This window comes from Ovis aries, chromosome 13, assembly GCF_016772045.2.
Source record: "Ovis aries strain OAR_USU_Benz2616 breed Rambouillet chromosome 13, ARS-UI_Ramb_v3.0, whole genome shotgun sequence".
Classification (NCBI taxonomy): domain Eukaryota; kingdom Metazoa; phylum Chordata; class Mammalia; order Artiodactyla; family Bovidae; genus Ovis; species Ovis aries.
This window is the reverse complement of record NC_056066.1, coordinates 15,673,974-15,691,479: the sequence shown is the minus strand read 5'-3', so window position 1 is coordinate 15,691,479 and position 17,506 is coordinate 15,673,974. Positions and strand designations below refer to the sequence as shown.

Here is a 17,506-nt window from a genome sequence, read left to right as displayed (position 1 = left end):
GTTCCTGTTGCTCCACATCCTTGCCAGCGTTTGATCATCAGCACTCTGATGCTGTCAGAGTGTTGGAGTTTAGCCATTCTGATAGATGTGTATTGATATCTCGTTGTCTTAATCTGAAATTCTCTAATGACCAGATGTTGAGCCTCTTTTCCTATAGTTACTTGCTTTCTATATATATATATATCTCTTTTGGCGAGATGATGCAGATTATTTAAAAAAAAAAAGCAAAGTATAATTCCTTAAAAAAAAGTAGTAAAATGTGTTCTCTGTGGAAAAGTCTAGCCAAAGAAGACTAAAAAATTATTTATAATGCCACCAGAGGAAAAATCATTGGTATCATTTTGATATTTCTCTTCATACCTCCAACTCTCTCTCCCCCCCTCATGTATGGATAAAAATGGTCATAGGGCATTCATGACATTCTGTACTTGTCATGCTTACTTATTCACATATGTTAGCTTTTCCTGTGTCATTCTTCTAGAATGGTTCTACACTGGTTCTTAACCTTCACTGAATGTTATCATTTGGGGAGCTGTTAATGTTTATGGTGCCCAGGCTGCACCCCAGGATAGTGAGGTCAAAATCCCTGCGGATGGGCCTAGACATCATACTTTAAAAAATTTCCCAGGTAATTACTGTGTGTATTGAAGATTGAGATTCACTGGTCTAGAATGTAATAGAATTAACTTTAAAGAAAAAATATCTAATTCCCAAAACATCACATAAAATATGATGCCCTTTTTATAAGGTTCAGAGCAACCAAATAGGAACAAATAGGGTTTTGTGTATGTGTGTGATAACATATAAAGGAAACCAGTGGAACGATAGCTACTGGATTCAGGATGATTCTTACTTTGAGTTGGAAGCAGGGGGGAATGAATTGGTGGTTGGAGGAACCGCAGGTTACATGTAGATTATTAAGGTCCTAGTTTTTGTTTTGATGGTTGCTTTGTGGCATTAAGTGAATAAATAAAACTGGGCTAAGCATGAACCAATGATTAGAGCTAAAGACTGTGAGTAAACCAATTCTTCGTGCTAGAGGGCCGATAAGGAAACATATTAAGTAGTTGAAAACTGTTAGATGCCTCTTGTAAGTTTATCCAGCAGGGTTTAAATATCGCAGTGGTTTGATACCCAATTCCATCCATCTAAAAAAATTGAAAGGCTATTCCTTGGTTGCTAGAGATTCTAGGTACTATCCTTTATTCCCCCCTGAAATATACATTCATTCCACTTTCCTCCCAGAGTTTTATTCTAATGCAGTTGGTTGAAACAACAAACCTGATAAATCTTGATAATTATTCACTATAAAGTAAAATTTTATTAAAAACTCATATCTTAATGAGTTGAATGGGTTCATGTTACCTGTGTCTTGATCAGAGGAGCTGTTGAATTTTCTTTGTCCCCACCTCCCACGTTTTACCCTTTGGGGCTCTGCGCCGTAGTAAGATGGGTGACGGTTGGCCTTTTTCTTAAGATGGGAGGAAGGAGACATCCTTCCTGATGTAAAGGACGTCAGAGTGGAGGACTGCTCTGCTGAAGGCGTGTCCTCCAGATTAGCTTTAGTGGCAAAACTAATTCTTTTAAGACTACCTGTGCCAGAGTTAGCCCAGAGGTTTGTGGGCCTTGAAAATTTGCGATCCAGGAGGGTTCAGAATGATTTCTGGGGTGAAGAAAGCAAATATGAAATTGCCCATGTATGTATTCCCAGTGCGCTAGTGATAAAGAACCTGTCTGCCAATGCAGGAGACGTAAGAGACACAGATTTGATCCCTGGGTCAGGAAGATCCCCTGTACCAAGGGCATGGCAACCCACTCCAGTATTCTTGCCTGGAGAATCCCATGGACAGAGGAGCCTGGCGGGCTGCAGTCCATAGGGTCGCAGGGAGTTGGACATGACTGGAGCAGCTTAGCATGTGCAGAAACACGCACCTGTATGTATGTAAACATGTATATACATATACAGAATTAACTGAAACACGGCATATATACAAATGTATAGTTCTTTTTACATTATTTATCTCATTTTAAATTACTGTCCTTTATGATTTAAACGTATTATAAACATGAAGTGAAGTGAAGTCGGTCAGTCGTGTCCATGGGAGTTTCCTGGCAAGAGTACTGGAGTGGGGTGCCATTGCCTTCTCCGATTAGAGAGTAAATGAATGTATTTACCCTTACGTACTTCAGGGTATATTTCCTAACATCCAAGATATTCTGTTACATAACTGCCCTTGAGTGGTCATAGTCAGGAGATTAACATTGATAATCTATAGATTGTATTCAAATTTTGCCAGCTGTCTCAAAATGCCATATATTTTCCTTCATCCCTCTCTGGTCCAGTGTCTGGTCTGGAATCACATGTTCCGTTTAGTTATCCCGGCTCTTCACTCTTCCTCTAATCTGCAAGTGTTCCTCAGTCTGTCCTTGTATTCTGTGATCTTGGTATTTTAGAGTACAGCTCAGCTCCCTGTATTAGAATATATGTGCAGATATTTTAAGTGATGCAGTGTGTGATAAAAGCATGAGAAGCGAATGAGAGAAACAAGAACAAACTGTGGCTTGGCAGAGGTTGACAGTGGTGAACCAGTGTGTTCAAACTGGTCGTTGTGTGATTTTCATTTACAAAATCAATAGTGATATCCATGAGGACAGGGAGTGACGATAATCACAGTTTTTGGAAACACAAATACAGATGTTCTTCTCTTCACTGGTCAGATATGGAGAACAGAGTTGACTGGGAGGATGATGTCCTATATGATGGAAAGAGAAAGCAAAGCTACTAGAAAGTACTTTTCACAAACATCTGTTCTTTCCTAGGAAAATGGAAGCACTTTCTCAGGAGCTGGACTTGCAAAGGACTGGAAAATAAAGCCATTAGATATTTAACCCCTGTTTCTTGCTCAGGCTTCCCTGGTAGCTCAGACGGTAGAGAATCTGCCTGAAGTGCAGGCGACCCAGGTTCGATCCTTGGGTCTGGAAGATCCCCTGGGAACAGGAAGTGGCAACCCACTCAAGTATTCTTGCCTGGAGAATTCCATGGATAGAGGAGTCTGGTGGGCTACTGTCGATAGGGTCACAAAGAGTCGGACACGACTGAGCGACTGTCACTACTACTACTTCATGTTCAGAACTGCCCTAGGAAATGGGGCAAGGGATGGAAAGAATGAGGGGAATTTTTGAAGGATTTGACCCAAGTGTTGATTTGCCTGTTTCAGGTCTTCAAAGGGATGCATTGAAAAGCACAGTTTTGATTTGAGGTTTAGAATTTGATCTTTGACCCATTTGAAGTCTTATCTTGATTTGGTTTGCAAGTACAGACAAACTCTTTAATAGTTAAGATAACTGCTGGGTTTTGTCCTCCATTTGCCAATATTTTCTCACTGCCATGGGTTTGTAGCACTTGTGGGCTTCCCAGGTGGCACAGTGGTAAAGAATCCGCCTGCCAATGCAGGAGACACGAGAGACTCGGGTTCTATCCCTGGCTCAGGAAGACCCCCTAAGGGAATGGCTACTCACTCCAGTATTCTTGCCTGGGAAATCCCATGGACAGAGGGGCCGGGCTGGCTGCGATCCATGGGGTCGCCGAGTCGAACACGAGTGAGCACACACATCTTCCGTTAACACCCATATCAAGCATACGTTATGGCTGGGTGTGTATGCACACGTTCTAATACTTCTCTGAAGAGCTGACAATTTTATCCTGAATTTCGGAACTGTACATTTTTTCGCAAGAGGCTTGGTGCCATGGCAGGCAGAAGCCTTTGGGTTGGAGCCTGTGTTATACTTCCAGCCATGGTTGATTCACCGGGTACCACAGTTGTCCATTTGGAAAATGGGAAGGTAACAAGCAAGCCTTTAACTGTGTGGAGGTAAAGGAAACTGCCTTTGATTTGCTCCAGGGTCTATTATTTTATGACACATTAAGAATATCAGTAAATGGGAAGGAAAGACAACTGGGAAAGTCGACAGGACAGTAGGAGGAACGCACTGCTGGTGAAGAATCACTTTAGTAAATATAACATTTGACCGTATTAACCTAAAGCTTGTTTCTCTCTTTCAGTCAACTCTGTAGGTTTACTGTGAAAGGGCTGCTGTGTGATTATTGGAACATGTGGCAAAAGTATTAAATATTAATGAGCACAGTTGCAGCTTGGCTGTTAAAAATTATATGGCAGAAACAGTGGTTATACTTGATTTGCTATTCTCTGGCCCACGCCTCAGATGGTGAAACCAGTGGATTTACAACCTTTCTGGGGGTTTCTGGTGTGCAGTGGGACCAAGACCTCACTGCAGGGGCTAGACTGTCAGTGAGGCCTGTGTGAGGGGGAGGGCAGAGGGTTCTTAGGGGATTTTTTGAGGTACCATATCTTCTATGCAGATCTGAAAGCTTGGAGTTAGCAAGATAGAGTTGTATTTTTATCCACATTTTATTTTCTGTATTTCAAATAAGAGATTTTTGAGAAAATTGAAAAAAAAAATATCAGGGCTTTGACAGTGCAGGGTATTTTGGTTGACTGCTTCTGAGTGTGTTTTTTAAAACTTGCACACAGCATCTGTGATCCACAATGTGAGAGGATTTATAGCGTAGTACTTTATTTTCCCTGTCGTGACTTTTGTCAGAAAATGTTTTCACTGTGCTCATTGCTTCACAGATTACTTACATTTTGTTTTGTATAAAACTTGTTAATGCTGTGCAAAGTTATACATTTTGGACTCTGAGGATGGTGGTTTTCACATGTGGCAAAAAATCACTTTGAAGCCTTCATTTCAAGGAGATACAGCCCATCCACTCCTGTATCTTACTGACTGCTTCAGAGCCTTCAGGGAGAGCTAAGCAGAGCATGTATTCCTCTGGAGTTGAACTGTGCTCATTCTGAGCTTCCTGAAAGCAGAGATGCAGTGAGCTCGCGCTGGTGAAACCTGTTGGATTCCTGGGGGACGCAGCTGGAGCCTCTGGCTTGTTCGCTAGCAATGATTCAAGTCTTGCAGATTGTAAAGGAGCTGGTGACACCATCCAGGCAGAGAGCAGCCAGAGCGAAGGAAGGTAGGAACCGCAGCAGGATGCACAATCGGAGCACTTTAAGGCACTTAGAGATTTTTACCGATATCGATTTAAGGAGCAGCTATCAAAGAGGAGTTTGAGTTAGACTGTATGCTTTTGCTCTTCTGATGTATTTTGGTATCGGAACAGGATCAGGTAATGGCATAATTGTTAACGCACCTCATTATTACTGTTCTGAAATCACAAAGGAGAAGCATATCATTTTATTATGAGGCCTGAAGAGAGAGGAGAGGTTGTGGCATAGCCATTGCAGCCGTACTTTCCTGCTGCCGGGATCCTCTCACAATATTTATTTTGGGGGTGGGAAGAGTAATTTATATAATCCTCATCTAATTTTAAAATCTAATGTTCATGGCAGACATCAGAAGAGAACAAGCTTGAATTCCACCTATAGCAGAGCGGAAGGACTGCTTGGTTCTTATTTGTGTGAATACATGATTAAATAATAGTGATGAATATGAATGTAGCCAGTGAAAGGTAGATCTTATTGCTTTTTTCAGTGAATAGTTGCTTTTTTCTGTTTATGATATATGTTTAATTCTGTTAAAATAGTCCAATATTTATAGTCTGTGACAGTTTAAGATAAGCTGGAATACATTTTCAAAATCTTTTTTAATTGCATGCCTGACTTATGGATCTTAAACTAATGCAGATCTTTGAAGAAGTATTAATACTTCTGTATTTTGATTTTTAGCATTTGAAGTAGTCTGGTTAATCTCTAAGGTGACAGTTAGGAATTAATTTAAAAAATATAGGCCTTCAGCAAAGTTTGTAATACTGGCAATTTAACTAATTTTATCTACAGCTTAAAATCAGCCAGTTGATAAATTTATATGCCAGCTTTTTCATATGAAGGATATATCATTCTGTTTTTATATTATCAGAATAGCATAAGCATACCTCAGATGATATAAAATATAGAATATTTTGGATTAAAAAAAAACTTGATATGATCTATGTTTAAAGTTAAGTTTATGAGATTCCTACAAGTCCTATGTAAAATGATTGAGGGTGATATTAGATAATGTAACATAAAATTTAATTAGTAATATACAGAATATTACAGCTGAAAGCAACTATAGAAATTTTCTTGTCTGTTCTCATTTCATGAAAGAATGAGGTATTTAAATGGACAAAAATGATCTCACAAATCAAAGAAACTCTTCATTATAAAAATGTGATAGTATTATCTAGGGTGCTTCACAGTTATTTACCTCCTGTTTTCTCCTTCACTTTCTTCTGAAACGGAAGATTGTTTCTTACCTCTGAATAGCAGGATTCTAACAATTAGGCATTTTTTTAAAAAGCTTGTTGCTTTTACTATTTCAGGAAAATATAAATTAATTAAATCCCAATCTGTTTGAAAATGTCAGATTCATACAGTTTGACCTTTACAGACAGAATTTTTTTTAAATAACTAGTTTCTTCTAGTTTATATTTTCAGGCACAATCATTGTTACTTGGGATATATGTGGGGAAAGAATAATAATATTCTTCTTGCCTTTCATAATGCGCATATACATATACTTATAAATAATGTTATCATATTGACAGGAAATACCATATGAATAAAGGAAATATAGTACTAAAAGATACTAAATACTAAAGTAGAAGAATGGTTTTTGCTTTCAGATTTTTTTCACCTATATTTTCAGATAGCATTTTCCATGAAGCAGCTTATATATATAGACATTTTTCTTAGAAGCTTGTTTTTATCAAACCTGTTCTAATGGTGTTTTTAATCATTTAGCTAATATGTTTACTGTTAGTTTTATCTTTTTGCAAAGTAATGTTGTATTTTACCAATTTTTAATATTGGTAACTGCTTGAGAAAGGTAAAGTCCTACAGACAAATATAAAATAATGACTCATTGGAAGAGAGTCTTAAACTCAATTCTTTAACAGGTAGCATGAACTTGGATGGCTGCAGGGATTGCAACATTCCAAAGTATTGTGTTCACATTAATAGTAAATACTATGGGAAAATTGGTTTGTGAGCAGAAGTATCAAAATTGGGGATGAAATAATTATGATAGATGCTTTGAGAAGTTTTCATCAATTAGTTTTCCTTGATATGAGCCAGTAAACAAACTTAAAGTGTTTTAAGTAAGATCCAAGGGTACGGCTAAGAATTACTTTGGAGGAGAGAAATTTCAGAATATTCATGAATATTTTCTCTCAAATTTTTCAGAATATTTGCCATATCACTGCTTTGTCACTTAGTAGAAAAGCTAATCAAGTATCCCAGTCTGCCAAAATTTAGTGAAGTGCAGTGCTTATTCACGCTAATATTCTTTCAGGGATTTGGATTTTGCAGCAGGTAGCACTATAAGAAAGGGAGAGAACTGGTGGTAGTACTCTCTGAAGGATAATTCTCATGGATCCACACTCTATTCTGACGATGCTGGGGGAACTGCTGGAAGGGACTGACATTTGTAAGATAGTTGAAGTGGGTAGGAATAGACGTTTTGTGGTATAGCCTTGGAAGACTAGGCAAAAGACAGCTGGTCTTCAGGAAAGTACCTTTGCTTTAAGGGAAGGGGGTTCAGATATGCGTGTGTGTGTGTTCATTTGTTTGCATGCTCTCATTTATTCTCCTTTGTCAGGTGTCCACTGTTTGGAATACACTTTGCTAATCAATCACTGGGGATACAAAATAAGGTATGATCCCTGCCCATACCTGGGACAGAGTAGATCCTAGCTATTTACTGAGTAAGGAATGAATGGAAGAATATGTTTGTTTGTACAGCCTAGTTGACAGGTTTTTGTATAGTCAGGGCAGTATTGTGAGTTGTTTGTTTTGCCATGAGGTCCTCATGGGCAGGATTCAAGCGGTTTAGTTCTGTGGACAGGGAAGGGAATGGGATAAGTGATTCTATGCTAAATGGAAAAATAAAGTATCAGTTTACCTCTAGAATGACCTGGTTAGCCTGCATCTGCAGGGCCCAGCTGACCAGACTGGGAAGGAACCATGTCATAGAGTAGACTGGAGGTAAAACCCTACAACCTATTCAGATGTACATCAGGCACAAATGTAGTCATTGTAACTGGGTATTAGTAAGGAGCCTGGCTTTGTCCTTTAAAGGCATCATGTTTATTTGAACAAAAATATTTTGAGAATATTAAATATTTATCTTCTGGCTAAACAGAAGTATGCTGAATATATATCTTTTCTTAATGATTCAAGTTTCTTATTAAAAATTTTTTTTGTAGTTAACAAAACCAGATGACCATGTTTACCAAAATTACTCTTAAAATCTGTAGATTGAGAGGGAAGCCCTGAAAATCTCTCCTGCTAGTAAAACATATGAGCTTTTGCTTCTGTCTTAATCTTTTCATTCTCACTTTCATGCCTTAACACCTCTCCTCTAGATTATTAAAGTAGCTTCCTCCTTTTATTTGATAAACATGCATTTAATACTTATCGCATCTTAGATGCAAGGGTACAGATTTGTAGACTCTAGGAATTCATGTGCAGTTAGTAAGAGATGAAAGACAGTGATTATTGTAATAGATGAGATGCCATGGGAACCCCAGAGGGGAACTGGCCCTGGTTTGGTAATTACGAGAGTGAAGGGATTAAACTCTTTGGTAAAGTGACAGATACACTTATTTGAGCTAAGTAGCAAAGGATGTTTCCAGAAAAACATCTACTTCTGCTTTATTGACTATGTCAAAGCCTTTGACTGTGTGGATCACAACAAACTGTGGAACATTCTTCAAGAGATGAGAATACCAGACCGCCTTACCTGCCTCCTAAGAAATCTTCATCCAGGTCAAGAAGCAACAGTTAGAACCAGACATGGAACAACAGACTAGTTCCAAATCTGGAAAGGAGTAAGTCAAGGCTGTATATTGTCACCCTGCTTATTTAATTTATATGTAGTGTACATCATGGGAAATGCCTGGCTGGATAACTCATAAGCTGGAATCAGGATTGCTGGGAGAAATATCAATAACTTCAGATATACAGATGATACCACCCTTATGGCAGAAAGCAAAGAAGAACTAAAGAGCCTCTTGATGAAAGTAAAAGAGGAGAGTGAAAAAGTTGGCATAAAACTCAACATTCAAAAAACTAAGATCATGGCATCTGGTCCCATCACTTCATGGCAAATAAGATGAGGAAACAATGAAAACAGTGAGAGACTTTATTTTCTTGGGCTCCAAAATCACTGCAGATGGTGACTGCGGGCATGAAATTAAAAGATGGTTCCTCCTTGGAAGAAAAGCTATGATAAACCTAGACAGCATATTAAAAAACAGAGACATTACTTTGCTGACAAAGGTCCATGTAGTCAAAGCTATGGTTTTTCCAGGAGCTATGGTTTTTCTCACCGTGTATGGAGATGAGAGTTGGAATGTAAAGAAAGCTGAGCACTGAAGAATTAATGCTTTTGAACTGTGGTGTTGGAGAAGACTCTTGGAGAAGTCCCTTGGACTGCAGGGAGATCAAACCAGTCAATCCTAAAGGAAATCAGTCCTGAATATTCATTGGAAGGACTGATGCTAAAGCTGAAGCTCCAACACTTTGGCTACCTAATATGAAGAACAGATTCATTGGAAAAGACGCTGATGCTGGGAAAATTGAAGACAGGAGGAGAAGGAGATGACAGAGGATGAGATGGTTGGATGGCATCACCGACTCTTTGGACATGAGTTTGAGCAAGCTCTGGGAGTTGGTGATGGGCAGGGAAGCCTGGCGTGCTGCAGTCCATAGGGTCACAAAGAGTTGAACACAGCTGAGCAACTGAACTGAGCAAAGGATGCATAAAGCTTGCCTAGGAGGGGAAGGAGAATAGGCATCTCAAGCAAAATAAATAGTGGAGGAGAGCTCAGTGCCAAACATGAGCTTCTATCCCCTGTGAAAACGTTTGGAAATATTCCTAAGGTGACATTGGAAGAAAGTGAGAAAACTGGTCAGGTGTATTTGGCCATTGAGCTCGTATTCCATCCTCCCATTGCTGTCTGAGCTCATTTTGTGAATTTGCCATAGAACCTAAAGTTGGGACTTAACCTGTATTTCTAGCTGTGATGATCACTAGCTCTCTCCATGTACCCTCTATGCCAGCAGCGCCAGAATGCTTGCTGTTGCCAAGATGTGCTGTTCCATCAGGATGGGAAGTCCTTCCCTTTCTTCTCCAGCGACTTGCAGTCCTTATCAGATCAGCCTCCAAGGCTCAAAGGAAACCCTCACCAGGAAGTGCTCCCTGATTTTTCTTCTCTTGTCTTTCTGTGTCAGAATTAATGATTTCTTTCTTTGTAATCTCGTAGCATTTTACTTTTGCCTCTATTACTAGATCTTTAAAATTCTACCTTACCTTACAATTGTATTTATTAAATCAACCAGTAAATGTTAATTGGAACAATGTTTTGACTTACTTAACATTTTAGTTTCCATTCTGATATTTAGCTGTGTTTTAGATAGTTGAGATTGTCATAAACTGATCATTAGAAATATTAAGTGAAATATTATAGCTAATAACATAGCAATGGACAGAGAAATGTGTGGTTTTTCCCTTAAGATATTTTGTAATGGTTTGATAGGTAATGGTTTTCAGCTTCAGTTCAGTTTCAGTTCAGTCGCTCAGTCGTGTCCGACTCTTTGCAACCCCGTGAATCGCAGTGCTCCAGGCCTCCCTGAGCACTCCAACTCCCAGAGTTCACCCAAACTCACGTCCATAGAGTCAGTGATGCCATCCAGCCATCTCATCCTCTGTCGTCCCCTTCTCCTCCTGCCCCCAATCCCTCCCAGCATCACAGTCTTTTCCAATGAGTCAACTCTTCACATGAAGTGTCCAAAGTACTGGAGTTTCAGCTTTAGCATCATTCCTTCCAAAGAAATCCCAGGGTTGATCTCCTTCAGAATGGACTGGTTGGATCTCCTTGCAGTCCAAGGGACCCTCAAGAGTCTTCTCCAACACCACAGTTCGAAAGCATCAATTCTTCAGCGCTCAACCTTCTTCACAGTCCAACTCTCACATCCATACATGACCGCAGGAAAAACCATAGCCTTGACTAGACAGACCTTAGTTGGCAAAGTAATGTCTCTGCTTTTGAATATACTGTCTAGGTTGCTCATAACTTTTCTTCCAAGGAGTAAGTGTCTTTTAATTTCATGGCTGCAATCACCATCTACAGTGATTTTGGAGCCCAAAAATATAAAGTCTGACACTGTTTCCACTGTTTCTCCATCTATTTCCCATGAAGTGATGGGACCAGATGCCATGATCTTCGTTTTCTGAATGTTGAGCTTTAAGTCAACTTTTTCACTCTCCACTTTAACTTTCATCAAGAGGCTTTTCAGTTCCTCTTCACTTTCTGCCATAAGGGTGGTGTCATCTGCATATCTGAGGTTATTGATATTTCTCCCAGCAATCTTGATTCCAGATTGTGCTTCTTCCAGCCCAGCATTTCTCATGATGTACTCTGCATAGAAGTTAAATAAGCAGGGTGACAATATACAGCCTTGCCGTACTCCTTTTCCTCTTTGGAACCAGTCTGTTGTTCCGTGTCCTGTTCTAACTGTTGCTTCCTGACCTGCATACAGATTTCTCAAGAGGCAGGTCAGGTGGTCTGGTATTCCCATCTCTCTCAGAATTTTCCACAGTTTATTGTGATCCACACAGTCAAAGGCTTTGGCATAGTCAATAAAGCAGAAATAGATGTTTTTCTGGAACTCTCTTGCTTTTTCCATGATCCAGCAGATGTTGGCAATTTGATCTCTGGTTCCTCTGCCTTTTCTAAAACCAGCTTGAACATCAGGAAGTTCACGGTTCAGGTATTGCTGAAGGTTTTCAGGTTATGTATGTTTATTTGTTGCTTTTTCCCTCTTATTTTCTCTTCAGCTTATGTTTAAAACTCTACCGATATTTTGCTACATGTTGACTGTTTTAAGTTTGAGAAACTGAAGTCATAGCATCTAGTGTGCTTTATTTCTTTGAAGTTCTCTGTGACTTACAGAGAGTTTCATGCTCTTGGCCAAGAAAGAAGATGCCATGATAATTATTTCATGAGAAGCTGAGAAACAGCTGCTTGTGGCAGACACTGTCCACCCAGTCTCCCTTCAGTCTTTACTAACAGTAGGGTCTTGATTTTGTTTGTAGTGAGGCTGTGCTCAGTTAAAAGACAAACCAGCAGATAAACTGTTTCCTGAGATTTAAGCTACAGCCTGCTGGAGACTTCTGGGAAAGTTTTCCTTTTTGAGACGGTTGTCACCTCTGCTTCCTTGTTACATCTTTCTTTCCACCTGTTATGGGAATGTAATTCCTAGAGTTACAGCAGCCATAGTGTGACCGTGAGGACAGAAGCAATATGGTGGAAGAGAAACGTAAAAGTCTGGACTCCAGTGACGCCAATGAGACCAGTGAGCATTTGTGTCAGCCTTGACTTGCCTGTAACTTTTTAGTTTAGTACTTGTAGTGAAAGCGATCCTCCCTAGTGTGGTATCCAATGTGGTTAAAAAAGTTAAAAAGCAAGTTGCATCTTTTAAATGCATTTCAAGCACTATTAACAGTGTACTTTGTTCAGTGCTGGGGTTGGTCAGTGTTAGCAAGGAGTAGCATATATCCATCCCAAGTTAAAGCGTAGATATGGCCATTTTAATATGATGGGAGGTACACTGATGATTTGGGCGTCAGAAGACTCGTGATCTAGTCATACCACTGTGTGAGTTTGGGCAACTGGCTAAATGTCTTTGTGTCATGGGATTTTCCATCTATTATATGAGTTTTCCCCTAAGATCTCATAGAGACCTGACATTGATATTCTACTACGTAATGCCATTTTTGTGTTTTGTGATAGCCTCTTAGATTAAAATATCAAATTTATAAGACCTGCCTGCCTACATTTACTCTTTTAAACACACGCAAACATATATACACAGTACATTGGGTTGTGTAATTGACTTAATGATGGAGAGCTCTTAGAGATTTCTCACGGTTTACTGCTCATGAATGACAACAGCCCAGGGGAGGCTAGTTGAGAACACGGCAGATTGGGTCTCAGTCTTGAATTTGCTACTCACTTATTAGCTGTGTGGCTTTCGGCAAGTTCCTTAACCTCCCTGTGCAGCAGACTCTTTATCTGAAAAGTAGGAATAATAATAACACGTATTTCACAGGAGTGTTGCGAGGATTGAGATAAGCCGTATGAAGCACATAGTATGGGCTAAATATAAGCTGCCATTAATATTTTTGTTGGTTTTGATATTTTTATCTTTGTTATTACTCTTGATGCTACATTCCTGATCACTTAGATGGCTGATAGTTTGTTTAAAGGAGTTTATATCTGAGACAGAGTGTAGGGTTCTGTGGACAATGATCTGATTCAATATAGTGATATTTGTTACTATTGTAGTGTTGGCGGTGAGTTTCTTCTTTAGATTTATAATATTGGAAGTTGCAGTTGTATGTGTGTCTTGTGGGCAAAGTTAATTGATAAAAGTTTTATCAAAACTTTGTTTTAGGGAAATATACTCCTGTGTACACATCCTAATTAATAACCTTGGTTTACTTTTATTTTTTAAACTTTTTTTTGGGGGGGTATAGCTAATTAACAAACGATGTGGTGGTAGTTTCAGGTGAACAGCAAAGGGGATTCAGCTGTACATACACATGTATCCATTCTCCCCCAATTCTCTTCCCATCCAGGCTGCCATATAACATTGAATGGAGTTCTCTGTGCAACACAGTAGGTCCTTGTTAGTTATCCATTTTAAATACAGCAATGTGTACATGACCACCCCAGACTATCCCTACTCCCCCACCCCCAGCAACCATAAGTTCACTCTCTAGTTCTGTGAGTCTCTCTGTTTTGTAAGTTCATTTGTAGCATTTCTTTTTAGATTCACATGTGAAATGTCATATGATATTTCTCCTTCTCTGACTTCCTTAATTTGTTGCTGCAGATGGCATTATTTCATTCTTTTTAATGGCTGAGTCATATTCCGTTGTATTTTGTACCATGTCTTTATCCATTCCTCTGTTGATGGACATTCAGGTTGCTTCCATGTTTTGGCGATTGTAAACATTGCTGCAGTAAGCTTAATAACTTTGTTTTAAATGTTATTTTAAAGAAAGATAGGTCATTTTATTTAGCTCATTAGCCCAGTGTGTCTTTGTCTTAACTTTGGTGAAGAATTTCAAGAATAAAGAATGAATTTTACAGTCACTTCTTGAAGCCCAGTTATTAGGTATTCTGGCCTGGAAAACCCCATGGACAGAGAAGCCTGGTAGGCTACAGTGCCTGGGATTGCAAAGAGTCCGACATGACTAAGTGACTTCACTTTCACTTTGAATTGTTTAAACTTTAAAAATTGAATGCAATGGACTAGCTGCTTGGCCTGGGTTCCTCTCTTGCTTGTCAATGGGCAGTGCTCAAGTATAAAGAAGAGCAGAGTCTGATGCTCTGTCTGGCGTGCTACACTAGCCACTAATATGGGATAATTTAAGCTTAAATAATTAAAATTAAGTAAAATAAAACATTCAGTTCCTCAGTCATGCTGGCTGCACCCTAAATACTTGTTCTATTGGGCCTCACTGGATAGACTGTATGGGCTTCCCAGGTGGCGCTAATGGTAAAGAACTGACCTGCCAATGCAGGAGATAGAAGAGACTGGGATTTGATCCCTGAGCCGGGAAGATCCCCTGGAGGAGGGCATGGCAACCCACTCCAGTATTCTTACCTAGAGAATCCCAGCCTGGCGGGTTCCATCCAGTCCATGAGGTCGCGAAGAGTTGGGCATGACTGGAGTGGCTTAGCACTCAGGCCTCCTGCATGGGTTTGTTTCCTATAGTCACTGCTTAATAGTCATGTGACCTTGGGCAAGTTAGTTCATTTTCCTGTGCCTCAGTCTCCTCATATGTAAACTTGGACAAAAGTTCTCCTGAGGTTGTTAATGTGGATTATGTGAGTCAACATTTGTAAAGCGCCTAGAACAGCACCAGGCATGTTGTATGTGCTTGTTAAATAAACAAATACGCATTGTGTTCAGATTTACTATGCTTCATAACTTGTGTAGTGATTATCTTTTTGTCCTTAATGTATCTTTTACTGCCCTTTTGAGAAAAAAAATTATATATACTGACCTGCTTGAATAATTTTTTGTATTTGAATTTTTATATTTGACTGCAATTTAGAGTAGTGTTTCTGTCACTGGCTTGAAAGATTTACTGGAAACCCTTGCTGCTTTCAAGGTGAAGCACAGTTTTCCTTATCAGGCGCTTTAGGAGCTCCAGCCTACCCTTCCCAACTCATTTTCACTGCCTTCCAGTTCTATCCCTTTGTTCCACTTTTCAGGTAATCACTGCCTTTGTTGTTAAAAATATTTAATGGTGCTGGTTTTATCTCTTCAAGTGGTATGTAAGCTCTCCTAGAATGTGTAGCATTATTATTTGTGCATTTAGTAAATGTTCAGGATATGCTTGGAGTAGAAGAATCTTCTGTTTTTGAAATGCAGTCAGTATTTCTATTAATATCGAAACAGCTATTTGTCATCTCTGAAGGAAGGGGAATTCGAAACCCCTTTCACCGTCTGTGATGTCAGCACCAGAAATGTGCTCCGTTTCCGAATACTCTGCTGCCTGGCTGTGCTTGTCTCCGTCGGGGGGATCTGGACCACGATTCGGACCACTGTGGCTCACTGCCCTGCAGCATGCTCATGACGTGCAAAGCACCGATTGGTGACAGACGTGGTGTTTTTCTTGGTTATGCATTCTGGAAGCATGGTGGTTTTATCTTGATTTCCTCATTTCTTTAGGTTATTTCCCATATTCTTTGGTTTGCTTCTTGTTACTTCTTTCTGTGTTTTTCCTGATTATTGTTGTTGCTGTTGTTTAGTCACTAAGTTGTGTCTGACCCTTTTGTAACTCCACGGACTGTAGCCCTCCAGGCTCCTCTGTCTGTGGGATTCTCCAGGCCAGAATACTGGAGTGGGTTGCCATTTCCTTCTCCAGGAGATCTTCCCGACCCAGAGATCAAACCTGTGTCTCCTGCATTGGCAGGCAGATTCTTTACCACAGAGCCACCTGGGAACAAATGCTTATCTCATGAATATAACAAAGGAAAAAAGTCGTTTAAAAGGAAAAATGTACCATCTATTTTAAAAACTTAGTTTTCATATTTCTATAATAATGATACCTAGGTATAATTAAGTATGCAGGTCAGGAAGCAACAGTTAGAACTGGACGTGGAACAACAGACTGGTTCTAAATATGAAACGGAGTACGTCAAGGCTGTATATTGTCACCCTACTTATTTAACTTCTATGTAGAGTACATCATGAGAAACACTGGGCTGGAGGAAGCACAAGCTGGAATCAAGATTGCCGGGAGAAATATCAATAACCTCAGATATGCATATGACAACATCCTTATGGCAGAAAGTGAAAAGGAACTGAAAAGCCTCTTGATGAAAGTGAAAGAGGAGAGTGAAAAAGTTGGCTTAAAGCTCAACATTCAGAAAACGAAGATCATGGCATCTGGTCTCATCACTTCATGGGAAATAGATGGGGAATCAGTGGAAACAGTGTCTGACTTTATTTTTTTGGGCTCCAAAATCACTGCAGATGGTGACTGCAGCCATGAAATTAAAAGACACTTACTCCTTGGAAGGAAAGTTATGACCAACCTAGACAGCATATTCAAAAGCAGAGACATTACTTGGCCAACAAAGGTCCGTCTAGTCAAGGCTGTGGTTTTCCAGTAGTCATGTATGGATGTGAGAGTTGGGCTCTGCAGAAAGCTGAGTGCTGAAGAATTGATACTTTTGAATTGTGGTGTGGAGAAGACTCTTGAGAGTCCCTTGGACTGCAAGGAGATCCAACCAGTCCAGCCTATGGGACTATCAACCAGTAATTCTAAAGGAGATCAGTCCTGGGTGTTCATTGGAGAGACTGATGCTGAAGCTGAAACTCTAATACTTTGGCCACCTGATGCGAAGAGCTGACTCATTTGAAAAGATCCTGATGCTGGGAAAGATTGAGGGCAGGAGGAGAAGGGGATGACAGAGGATGAGATGGCTGGATGGCATCACCAACTCAATGGACATGGGTTTGGGTGGACTCCAGGAATTGGTGATGTACAAGGAGGCCTGGCGTGCTGCGGTTCATGGGGTCGCAAAGAATCAGACACGACTGAGCGACAACTGAACTGAACTTACACTTTAAAGAGTTTATTTTCTCTATATGAGGAAAAAAGTGTAAAACCTCTGAACCTCTACTATAGAATGGCGTATGCCTGTGGTCTAAGGTCATACAGAATTCCCATTTGTTGTTATAAGTTGCTTAATATATAACAACATCAGTGGCAAGTCCATGATTTCTGTGGATAGCTGCATTTTGGACTCATATACTATATTGCAATATATTGCATCTTTGTTGTGCAGGTTGCCTTGAGTTATGCTGATGGAGAAAAGAGTGGATAGTATAAAACCTGAATAAAT

At 39.8% G+C, this 17,506-nt stretch overlaps 1 protein-coding gene across 4 annotated transcripts in view; it reads left to right on the top strand.

Moving 5' to 3' along the window:
- USP6NL (USP6 N-terminal like) overlaps positions 1 to 17,506 on the top strand; it is a 144,096-nt gene that overhangs the window by 33,679 nt on the left and 92,911 nt on the right. For 2 of the 4 annotated variants that reach the window (XM_060396851.1, XM_060396852.1), the window contains exon 2: positions 1 to 17,506. This exon is cut by the window's left edge and continues 15,862 nt beyond it. The exons of the other annotated variants lie outside the window; for them this stretch is intronic. The gene's annotated coding sequence lies outside the window, so the exon portion shown is untranslated. 4 annotated transcript variants of the gene reach the window in all.